The sequence below is a fragment of the Mustela putorius genome, unplaced genomic scaffold (assembly GCF_011764305.1).
Source record: "Mustela putorius furo isolate JIRA1106 unplaced genomic scaffold, ASM1176430v1.1 tig00003909_pilon_pilon_pilon, whole genome shotgun sequence".
Taxonomy (NCBI): Eukaryota; Metazoa; Chordata; class Mammalia; order Carnivora; family Mustelidae; genus Mustela; species Mustela putorius.
The window spans coordinates 25,613,473-25,625,986 of NW_025422057.1; the positions used below are offsets into that span (position 1 = coordinate 25,613,473).

The 12,514-nt window shown below is 42.0% G+C and overlaps 1 protein-coding gene across 4 annotated transcripts in view; it reads right to left on the reverse strand.

The window, feature by feature from the left end:
- CNNM2 (cyclin and CBS domain divalent metal cation transport mediator 2) overlaps positions 1–12,514 on the reverse strand; it is a 154,350-nt gene that overhangs the window by 55,602 nt on the left and 86,234 nt on the right. Inside the window, exon 2 of one of the 4 annotated variants that reach the window (XR_001178912.2) lies at positions 924–1,018. The exons of the other annotated variants lie outside the window; for them this stretch is intronic. The gene's annotated coding sequence lies outside the window, so the exon portion shown is untranslated. The remainder of the gene's footprint in view (positions 1–923; positions 1,019–12,514) is intronic. 4 annotated transcript variants of the gene reach the window in all.

Sequence of the window (12,514 nt, forward strand, 5' to 3'; positions counted from 1 at the left end):
ACAGACCATCCTTCTAAGGGATGTGCCCTTGAGTAAAAAGGACAACAAACATGCCTTAACATGCCCGGGAGAAGATACTACAACTGCCTAATAAGAACATCACCATGGTTCCTGACATAAACTTCAGAATCCCTAGGTCATCCTTGGTCACTGATCCTCCCTGTAAGTCACAGATTTTTAGAGTCCAAGTGTGGATAATGGGACCCCAGCAAATCCCATTAGTGCTTTCAGGGTCTTAAACTAAAATTGGACAGATCTGGGTTTGGATCTTCTGGTTCTGGTATGACTAATCATGTGCAAGATAGAGAGAAGTCCTAAGTTCACTTTGAAAACTGAATGATAAAAATGTAACATTTAGGGCACCTGGGTGGCTCAGTTGATTAAGCAACTGCCTTCGGCTCAGGTCATGATCCTGGAGTCGTGGGATCAAGTCCTGCATTGGGCTCCCAGCTCCACAGGGAGTCTGCTTCTCCCACTGACCTTCTCCCTTCTCAAGCGCTCTCTCACTCTCTCTTTCTCTCAAGTAAATAAGATCTTTTTTTAAAAATGTAACATTTAACACAGTGCCTGGCACATAGTAAGGAATCGATGAATGATAAGGAGTGTGTTACTGACAAACTTTCTCCTGGTTCTGGAAGTTACAAGTTATCTCAGATGTGCCTGTTTAATACCTTTTAATAGCTACAGAAACAGACTCTTGGGATCACTGGGATTATTCAGCTACAAGTAGCTTTTAAAATATAGGTTATGGGCTTCTATCAAAGAGCATAACTTCTAGTACCTGAGCATTCAACCCTCTGCAGGTTTTTCTTCAAGTTCTTCAATGTAACTCTACAGGCTGTTCACTCTGTTTCTCAAAACCAAAATTTTGCAGCTGGGGGGGGATCAAATGGGTTCCGGAGATGTCTTCCCTCCCCTCTCACCTCTAGAAGTAGTTGCTCCCGCTTACTGGATGAGGCAGTGGGGAGGGCGGCCCATGAAGGAAGCTTGTACAGCCACTGCCTTTGTCATATCTCCTCTGTGAAGAAACAGAAGACTTCAGTTCCTGGGATTGGTTAAACCCTAGATTAGAGAACTAAGGAACTACTTTGTATTTTCCTCAACATCTCCTCTTGCTTTGTGCATAGCACCACGGCAGCAAAACCATCATACATTTTTTTTTTTTTTGCATCTTTGTCAGGAAACGGGAACGATAATAAACACAGGTGGCTTGCAATACACAATTAAAGTCGAGGAAGCTGGCACAGAGCGAAGACGCAAAGACTGAGGGAACGAGAAGAGGAAAAATCGACGAAAGACTAAGTTACACGCAATGACCCCACCAACCCCGATGTTTGCAAAGATACTGCCAAGATGAGATCAGAAGTCACCAGAGAAGACTAGTCTTTACTGCCAAGGAACTGGAAGTCTAGCGGGGAAGACAAGGCAAGTAAAATGACTACATGGTCGACGCTCTCTTAAGTTGACCTCCGCACAACAACTTGCTGATTAACGGACTCACTCCGTTCTCCCTGGGAAGCACACTGACGGGGTCCCCAGCACCCTGAATGCTTCCGGCTAGTATGCTACTACTAGTACTCTACATCCTCTACTTCCAGAGATTAACAAGAATGTTTATGAAGAATTGGTTAGTTTTGGTCCCAAACCTGTTTGCGACATTGGTACTTACTTGATGCTACAACTATGTAACTTAAAAATTACAGAAACTGAGGACCATAAAATGAGTTGTTGTTTCTATGGCAACTATGACGAATCCTCTGGAAAGAATCAGCAAAAGCAGGTTGTTTTAAAAAAAAAAAAAAACTGGAGTGGACATAAAATTAAAAAATTAAGGGGGGAAAAAAAACCCTCAAAAAACAAGAGTGAATGATGATGCGTGGCCAAGAGAATTACATGAGGAAAAACCTGGAAAGAGTCTGCATTAGCACAGCTTTGAAAATGCTTGTATTGCTTGTCCACTTAAAAAGACTACTCAAGTGCAGAGAAGATCGAGAATTAAGAGAAGATGAATTATAGATGGGGCTCGTCCACCATTACAGGAAACACCAACCCGTGAACCCACACCCAAAAGAAAATGCCTTGGATCCGTATCAGAAGAACAGTCCTATTTAACAGTGCCTGCTGCAATAAATGGACTCAGGCAAAGAACATTAATGGCTGCTTAAACCATTAAGGGAAAGGCTGATGGAGAACAGAATATTCATTTGGTGCCAAAGCACTGCTCCAAGGATTGCTGTTAATCTCAAAGAGGAAAGCCCATGTATACAATGGAGACAACTGGCAGTCACCACCTTAGTCAAGTGATCAAATGTAACCTCATTAAGAGTGGAAAACCAGACTTTATGGGGTACCTGATGCGGTGAGCTCTTAAGTACTTTTCATCCTCTATAAAGTATTCCTGCCTAAAGTATTTAATCAAAACCTGGAATCTAATCTCCAGTGTATGGGAAATATGGGATAGAGAAATGAAATGTTCTCACAAGGAAACGATCATAGAAACCCCAAATCGAGGACACTACCAAAGAACTAGCCTGATTTCTTTAAAAAGTCAATGCCATTATTAATTCCCTTTGGTGTTCTGTAACAACGAACTTGGCTACATAGGAAAATGTATTTTTTAGAGTTAGCGGTGGGGGGGAGAAGGAGAACACAAGGATGTCTTGAATTCGTTTTTAAAATCTTCTAGTGAAGAATCAAGATAAATGAGGCAAATGTGGCAAAATTCTGACAGTCCCTGAATTAGTGTTGGGTATATTGTGGTTCGTCGTCCGTTTTTTCTCCTTTTGTACACGTTTGAAACTTAGAAAAAGCTGAAAACAGTCAATGTCAGGGAAAACACTGATTGGGAGAAGACGGTTATTCGAGCTTAAAAGAAATACGAGAACAACCAATTCCAACGTACAAATCTAGATTGAATCCTTGTCATAAAAATCTATAAATAGGGGTCCCTGGCTGGCTCAGTCAGTGGAGCATGAGACTCTTGATCTTGGGGTCCTGAGTTCAAGCCCCACATGGCTATCAAGATTATGTAAAAATAAAATCTAAGACAAAACAAAACCATTGTAAATAACATTTTTAGAAATTGACAATTAGAAAAATAGGAGTAGGAACTGGGGACAAAAATGATGGTGGAGAACTATAAATGCCTTAGTGACGATGGAATTAGGATTGCCTAGAAGTATGCTCACCATTTCAGGATGAAGTTCAAGAAAAAAACATTAAGAACTAGAAAATCTAGGAAACAGGTATACGAACAGTCACTATACTAGCTTTTCAACTTTCTTTAATCTTTGAACATTTTTATGAACTAAGTATTAAAGTTTGTCAACTGATGGCAAACTTTTAAAAAAATATCATTTACTTAGGGTATGTCTATGTGGTTTTTAAAAATTCCATCCTTCAGTTACCTTTAGCTGGCTCATTAAACAACAAAGAGGGGAGAGGATCCGGTGGTGTGTTGATAAACATTTAACAACAAAATGTTGATAAACATTTAACAACATTCTGGAAAGAATGGCCCTGACTTATAGCACTGGCCAGTTCCCATGGTGCAAATATCCCTACTATGATGGATTCCAAGTTACGAACAGGAGGACACTGAGCACAGAGCTGGGAAGCGAGAGGACCATCAGTCTTCCAAGCGGACAGGAGCTACTTCCAACACACCACTGGATCCAGATCCTAATACAGGGACATTTTAGCGGTCACAGGGGAGGAGAAGATGGTCTGCAGAAAACAAAGAGGCTAAGTTAAAACTGGCTGACAAGGATGGAGCAGAAAGATGTTTGAGCAGAGAAGATAAACCATGAGAGACAAAGGCAAACAATTCTTCAAAGGATTGTTACAAAGATTAATTTACATGGAAAATATTCAGCACAATGCTCGGTAGATAACAAGGACAAATGCCCTAAGCACCTCCCATTCTAATTTCCTAACCTGATCCACTATCTGAATGGTCAGCTTATTGTCTATGACGTCACACCACGGCCGCCTCTAGGAAGGGGGAACTCAATGGCTCGCCAGGCAACCTGGCAACAGGGGTGGGAGGGGGCGACTGGACAGCTTTGAGCCTTCTAAGTTTTGAAGAACGTGAATGTATTACTTGGTCCAAAGATAAATGAAAAGATCTCAATTTTAGGACACGAGTTCTTAAAAGTGCTCTGCTCTTCTCTTACTTTCAGCCACTACCCTGACATGTATCCAGTCAGGCACTCTTCCCGACACTCCTAACAGAAGAATTTCCAGTCAACTCCCACAAACCCAGTAAGAACGGTCCACCTCAGCAAGCCTGGCTGGCCGGGCAGAGACCCAGTCTCACAGGTCCGCATGTAAGTCACTAGCTTGGCGGCCTCAGTCCCCACAACAAAACACACACAAAGGCTTCAATCACTCTGAATGCCACATTTTACCTCAAATGCATTTACTCAACAAATCTTTACTCAGTGCCTTCTATGTATTTGGGTCCAGGAACACAGAGATGAGTGGTGTTCTAACTGGGCCTCGGAAAGTCTCCTTTAGAAAGAATTGACCTTAGTCAACTCTCTTTAGGCTGAAATTAGTACTAAAATAAATATCTAATATATACATACATAAAATAAACATGCACATATATACATAGATACATATAAACAGTGGAAGCAATTCTTAAAAGAAAGGGGCCAGTATTTTCTAGTCAATTTGCTGGAAAACACATTCTGTTAAATGAATTCTGTTTTGAAACCGTAAATTAGGTGTATTCTTCTGGGGGAAATACACTTCTGGGGAGAAAAAAGTCCCTAGGAAAAGGATGACATTAACATGATTCTTAGAGGGTGAGTCCAATCCCCCAAAGGACTTCATGGGTCCATCGGCAGGAGTCAAGTGAGGCAAAAGGTCAAGGGGGGATTTTAACTCTTAGGAGTAGGGCAATCCCCTTGCAACCTCCTCCATCAAGGTCAAGTGGGAGCTCCAGAACTCTTAGAGCTTTGGCAAGATGCTCACGTTCTCTGTCCCCCACACGATACTCACAGGCTCTCCACCACTCTCTCCCTGGAAACCAGCAGGACTAATTCCATCATGTCTTTTATGCCAGTCACCACAAACAGCCCAGGACTCCAAGATCACCCCTTATTTTTCATCAGCCTTGAGTGGCTTCCTCACGCAGGTACATTCACTAGTACTCTACTGAAGGGACTCGGAAGGACCCCCAGCAGATCTCTGGAGCTCGCTCAAGTTTTCCAGTATTCTAATGAATCCCTGTCTCTCTGACCTCCCTGAAATCTCAACTTTGCCCCCACATCACGGAGACTGTGAGGCCCTTTTCAGGCTCCCCCTCCTTGTACTATGACCTCCAGGTAGTAAGCTGGGGGCAATCTCAGGGATCATTTTCCTGTATTACGTGTTGTCCATTGTCTGAAAATGGGTATTTCAATACAGCTCGTATAGTTTTCTACTTGTTTAAGGAAGAAGGGTAGGGGCTCCCGGGGGCTCAGTTGGTTAAGCACCCGTCTTTGGCTTAGGTCATGAACCCAAGGTCCTAGGATCAAGACCTGCATGGAGCTCCTTGCTCAACAGGGAGCCTGCTTCTCTCTCTCCCCCTACCCCCACCCCACTAGTGCTCTCTTATCTCACCCTCTATCTCCAATAAATAAAAATTTTTAAAAAAGGAGAGTAAAAGTGGTCCCCATTATTTAATGACAGACACCAATGGAAGTCACTCTCCTCCAGTGTTCTTATTGTCCATCTAACTTAGTCACTTTCTTCCATGATCATTCCCTTGAACTGGTCACTCATCATTACTGCAACCCTGCGGTTCTTAATTCCAAACATCTGTTCTCTAGCCTCTTCCCATCTATTCACATCACTCCTGTTAGCACCCCAATTCCAACAGTCCTTTGCCTCACTTCTAACCTAACATGCCTACCACCCATACACCTACTTTCCCCTCCCAATCTAGCTTTAGTTCATTCCACTGTCCACCATTTTAATGAGACCCTAAGCTCCCAGGTCCCTCTCGCTCCCTTGGACTTGTTGAGCTAAACCACAACCTATGTTCAATCCAACTCACTAAGAGATAATACACATTTTGCATTTAGTCTTGTTTATTGTCTTCTATAAAGCTCCATGAAGGCAGGGATTCTCAGCTGTTTTGCTGCTGTACTCCCAAAGCTGGATAACAGTCCCCGACACAGAGAAGATACACGTTAAACATTTCTTGTCTGGTTTAAAATCAAACCCAAAGCTCAAAGTAAGTATTCAAATAAAAACACTAAAAGTGAAATGTATCATCCTATTTAGAAAGCTAAACTGCTTTTTGCAGTGCAAGAGGTCATGATTTTAAAAATAGGAATAGGAGTATATACACATTCCAAGTCTTTTTAACCTCCCGATTTTTTTTTTAAGTGTTATGCACTATTTTGACAAGATGGCAAGCTAGGATGGGCTTCCAACACGATTTTGGAGATTCTAGACATGTTAATGAAACATAAAAGCTGTGAGAAAAACATTAGGCAGCAGAAGGCCCAGATTTCAGCTGGGAGATGAGGCCCTCACTAGCCCTGAGCCAGGTGCTCGGGAGAAGCTTGGGTAGGCAAGTAGTTTCTTTAGCAGTGATGCTCTCTCCAGATCGCCCCCACTCACAGCCCTCTGGCAGCAGCGGTAGAGCGGCATGCTCAAGGGGATATAGGTACAAACAACTACAAAGCCTGGTGTGTACCTTCCACTTCCTACCCACTCTCACAGCCAAGGCAGGGGATGGCTAATCATCAGAGACCGCTCTCAGAGGCACAGGCTCGGGAGACCGGGCAGCCATTAACAGAGTAGACGACTAATGCTCCAGAAAAAAAGGAACTCATAGACAAATGGATGAACTTATCCCAGGGGTTTAACTGCTACAGAGAAAAACCACCAAATCAAACCACCAAATCAAACCACCTATATCAGCCAAAAATCAAGTTCATGGATCAGTACAGAAAAGAACAGATTAGCAAAGAGCTTCAAAGAGGGATCATACCTAGAAACCTGTAGCAAGAACAAGTGGCATTAAAATAAGAACCGAGTACAAGTTATTGGCATGTGAATTCTCAGAGGGGAGATAAAGAACCCAAGAGCTGGGCTATGCAGCAAAAGATTTGGTTAAGAAACTCTCCTAGAAGACAGGAGGAAGGGACCAAAAGCTGGAGGATGTGAAGAAACATGGACCGGCAGAGGATTGCCCTGGAAGGGTCACTACAGCTGTGTCATAGGAGGCCTGGCGATGGGAAGGGAGACAGGAGGAGAGAGTATCTCACGAAACAGTAATCGACAAGTCCCAGATTTAGACAGAGATGCAGGACTTCGGATTGAAAGGATTCGAAGAGCCAAGAGAAAATTGGGGGTGGGTTTTGCAACTAGTTACAGTGTGATGAAATGAAAGAACAAAAAATAAAACTCCAAGAATTTTTAGAAAAAGTAAATCATTTATAAAGGATAAACGAGAATCAGCCTGACTCCAGAAGGCTCAAAGGCAACGCTGGTCCTAAGAAATTGATGGTTCTTTTCAAAGAACCCTCCTTGAGGGGGGAAAACTTTCAAAACTTAAAATTTATACTTAAATTGCCATTGAAATACAAGGGTAAAATAAAGATATTTCAAGCATACAAGGTTTTAAACATACAGAAGTTTTATCACACAGACAGCTTCTCAGAAATAGTCTACAAAGAAGAAATACCTATTTTGGAGTACACTAGAAAAATGGCAAGTAAGGGTAAGTAAATCATGTATTAAGTTTACTATTGTCTAAATAAGGTCCAGTGGATCCACAGCAGTTTCAGAATTGAAATTATTTCGAAATCAAAATACTTTTATTGGTTTCTGGGGACAGGGTGGTAAGGGGGTAGTGGGGGGAGGGGAGAACATCTAAGATTCTTGTCCTTTTTGAAGTATGTCGGGGCCAATACATAAATTTAAAGGTTTAAAATTGGAAAAAGATTTTTAATAGGAAAACCACAAGTATGGGATGCCTGGGTGGCTCAGTCAGTTAAGCCTCTGCCTTCAGCTCAGGTCATGATCCCAGGGTCCTGGGGTTGAGTCTCGCAACAGGCTCCCTGCTGAGCAGGGAGCCTACTTCTCCCTCTGCCCCCTCACTCACTGCTGCTCCCGTGTGCTCTTCTTGCTCTCTCAAAAATTAATAAAATCTTTAAAAAACAAAACAAGCATGTATATTATCAAATTAGGAGCTAAGGACAACTACCAAAGAATAAAAAACAGCAATGCCTGGATGGCTCAGTTAACCACCCAACTCAATTTGGGCTATGTCATGATCTCAGAGTCGTCAGATGAGCCCCAAGTCAGGCTCTGTGCTTGGCAGGGGATCTGCTTAGGATTCTCCCTCTCCCTCTCGTTTTGTCCCTCCCCTACCATATGCACATGCTCTCTCTCTCATAATAACTAAACAAACCTTTAAAAAAATAGAATGTGTAACTTTCAACACAAGAAAATAATGGATTTGTTCAATAGATGATAGGAAAAGGGTAAAGCAAAAATCAAGAGAAAATTTGAAACAAAATGGATTAAAAACTCAAAATATAGAAATATGTTATGACTTATATAAATGGGTTCAGCTCGCTGACATACTCAGAATGATTTCTAAACAAGATATAATAATATACTCACTGGAGAAAACATGAAGTTATTTGGAATACAATTAGTCTAATGAAGGAATTAAAAATCACCCATAATCTTACCTTTTAGACATTGTTTTCTACCAAAGTGTATGTATTACATTTTTCCACAAAAATACTTTTGCACATATGTCTTATTTTCTCTAATATTTACCCAAAATATACAAAAACACTTATTTCAAAGGATACATGCATTTCTGTGTTTATAGCAACATTTTCTGCAATAGCTAAATTATGGAAGCAGCCAAAGTGTCCACTGAGAGATGAATGGATACAGATGTGAGATACAGGGGCGCCTGGGTGGCTCAGTGGGTTAAAGCCTCTGCCTTCAGCTCAGATCATATCCCAGGGTCCTGGGATCGAGCCCCGCATCGGGCTCTCTGCTCAGCAGGGAGCCTGCTTCCTCCTCTCTCTCTCTCTCTCTCTCTCTCTGCCTGCCTCTCTGCTTACTTGTGATCTCTGCCTGCCAAATGAATAAATAAAGTCTTTAAAAAAAATAAAAAAAAATTTAAAAAAGATGTGAGATACACACACGCATGTGAGAATATTATTCAACTGTCAAAAAGAATGAAATATTGCCATTTGCAACAACATGGAGGGAGCCAGAGAGAACAATGCTAATTGTCCTCCTAAGAAATAGAAGTCAATCCGAAAAAGACAAATACCATATGATTTCACTCACATGTGGAATTTAAGAAAACAAATAACCAAGGGGGAAAAAAAAAGAGAGAAAGACAAACCAAGAAACAGACTTTTAACTCTAGAGAACAAACCGATGGTTACCAGGGCGGGGGAGGTGGATGGGGGGTGGGGGGGGATGAGTGAAATGGGTGATGGGAGTAAGGAGGGCACTTGCCGGGATGGGTGATGGGTGACGGATGGAAGTGTTGAATCACTATATTGTACACCTGAAACTACACTGCATGTTAACTGGACATTTTAAAAATGTCTCCATATTAATGTATAACCTTATAATGATTTTTAGTGGCTAAATAGTTCTATGTTGTACCATGATTGTTATACATCCATTAGACACAATTGTTACACAGCTGTTAGACATTTCAGTTCTTCCCAATGTTTCATCTTTCATATAACATTTGGTAATTCCTCCTAGTAAAATCACCCTTCCCAGACTGCCACCTCCACAGCATTTAGAGGAGGCCCACAGAGGTGATGCTGGGGTAAGGCTAACCCCTCCATCACTGGGCTTTCCCTATCTTCTATCTACTGGACAACTCCTATTATCACATTAAAAGCCTGAACTATTTCCTACCTTTAAAACCAAAAAAACTTCTCCCAGCCCCCCTCTTTTCTGCTATCGCTCCATTTCTTTACTTCTTTTCACAGCAAAACTCTTCAAAGAACAGTTTCCATCCATTTTCTCCATTTCTTCCTCAAGATGCTCTAAATCAGTGCTATTCAATGAAACCACTCATCTCCAAAGACTTCTCATTTGGTTTGATCCAATGATCAGTTCTAAGCCCTCCTCTGTTTCATGATCACTTCTCTCTTGAAACAATCTCTTCACTTGGCTTCCACCACACCTCCCTAGCTTTTCTCCTTCATACCCATTCCCCTCATTCCCTTTTGCTAATTCTTCTCTTTCCAGTGACCTCTTGAAGCCAGAGACGCTTGATCTTCATTCTTAGATCTCTTCTCTTCTCCCTGGACACTAACTCGTGTGAGCCATGATCCCATTTAGTCTCAAACTTTTCAGGATCATCATAAGCTGATGACTCCTATTTGTGTCTATCCCAATCACTGCTCTGCAGTCCAGATTTGCATATCCAAATGCCTTCTTAACATCTCCACCAGCATGTCTACCAAGTTCATCAAGCTGTAAATAAGTCTCAAAGTCTGTTCCTCTTTTATCAAGGTAAGGGATGTATCAACATTCACTCAGTTGTTCAAACCAAAAACCTAGGCCTGATCCTTAACGTCTCTCTCCCTTCCAAACCTCTGAAAAATATCCAGAATTTGATCCTTTCTTATCCTTATCCTCTCACTCTACCCCCTTGGCCCAATCCACCATGTTCTCTCATCCGAATTGCTACAATGGCTTACTAACTGGCCTTTCTGCCTTACTCTTGCTTTCTATGACCAATTCCTTGCAGAGTCACCAAAGTAATCCTTCAAAAAGAGACAAAGACGGTCACTCCCCTGCTCAAAATCCTCCAAAAACTCCCCTGTCATACCTAGAGTAGAAACAAATATCTCACCACAATCTGCAAGACCTGACAGATCCCTGCCCATCTTTGGGACCTTATTCCCTGACCATTCCTGGCCTGGCTTACTTTTCTTGGGATAGGTCATGCTGATCCTTAAATATGCCAAATACACTCCTGTCCAGGGATCTCTGCTCTCCCTGCTTCTACCACTCTACCCTAGATTTTCAGCTTCTTTACTCTCCTACCTCTTTCAGGTCTCTACTAAAATGTCACCTCCTTATGAGGCCTTCCCTGCCCCATCCTATCTTAAACAGCTCCTCCCTACCACAGTCCATACGCCCTCTTTCTGTGCTGCATGGAGCACTTACCAGTATATGATACTGTATTTCACTGCTTTTCATTTGTTTTTTTAAATGATTTTATTTATTTAATTGACAGAGAGAGAGAGATCACAAGTAGGCAGAGAAGCAGGCAAGGGGGGGCGGAGCAGAGAGCCCCATGGAGCAGAGAGCCCGACACCGGGCTCGATCCCAGGACCCGGAGATCATGACTTGAGCTGAAAGCAGAGGTTTAACCCACTGAGCCACCCAGGTGCCCATACTGTATTTCTTATTTAGCTGCTTAGTCTGTTCTCCACTTAAGCTACTGAACGCACGAAGGCAGGGATATGATCTTTGGGACACTATAGCCTCCATGCCTAGAACACAGACTGGCACACAGCAGGGGCCTAAGCTTCTTTGAGTAGCACGGACTGAACATTCACATATCTGTCTACTAAGGGCTAATGATCCATCTTATCCTACCCCTCCAAAAATCAAGATACTCAGACAACAAGGCTATAAAAACAAAACAAAGCAAAGCAAAAAACCCAAAATATTTTAGACCTAAGTATAAAGGAAAATAAAACCTTCATCCATGTACCTATCACCCATTTTAAGAAGTAAAACATCATGGGTTAAAGCCTCTGCCGTTGGCTCAGGCCATGATCCCAGGGTCCTGGGATTGAGCCCTACATTGGGCTCCCTGCTCAAGAGGGGAGCCTGCTTCCCGCTCTCTCTCTGCCTGCCTCTCTGCCTACTTGTGATCTCTGTCTGTCAAATAAATAAATAAAATCTTAAAAAAAAATAAAGAAGTAAAACATCATACAGTTTAGTCCCATGAATACCTACACCACTGAGGCAACTTAATATCAGATTTACAGAAAACCTGAAGGACAGAAAAGTGTTTTATGATTCACCCATTATTTTTCATCTGAAAATCAAATTATTTCCAAAACAGAAAATAAAATTTCCGGAACAGAAACAGAAAATAAAATTATTCGACAAAGGACTACACAGAAAATAATATTTTCCAAAACAGAAAATGAAATTATTTGACAAAGTACTCTACTAAACAACACAAAACAAAACAAAACACAAAAATCATGGTGCAGTGAGATTCAAGTTTTTGGATGGCGAAAATAAATGGGAAGCAGCAAACACTAGCAAAGTGGGCGGAAAGGAGAGACCTGGTTAGGTGGATACGCAAGGGGACCCCAAGAAGAACAAGCAAGGGAAGGTGGGCAACTGGGTGCTCGTCGCCTGTCTTCCTTACGCAACATGACTGCAGAAGGATTACAGACAAAGCCTGGCTGAAGTGGCAGGTACCAAGAAGGGACGCATCCAATGACATCACAGGACGTTTAGACAGTCCTAATGTAACCACCGA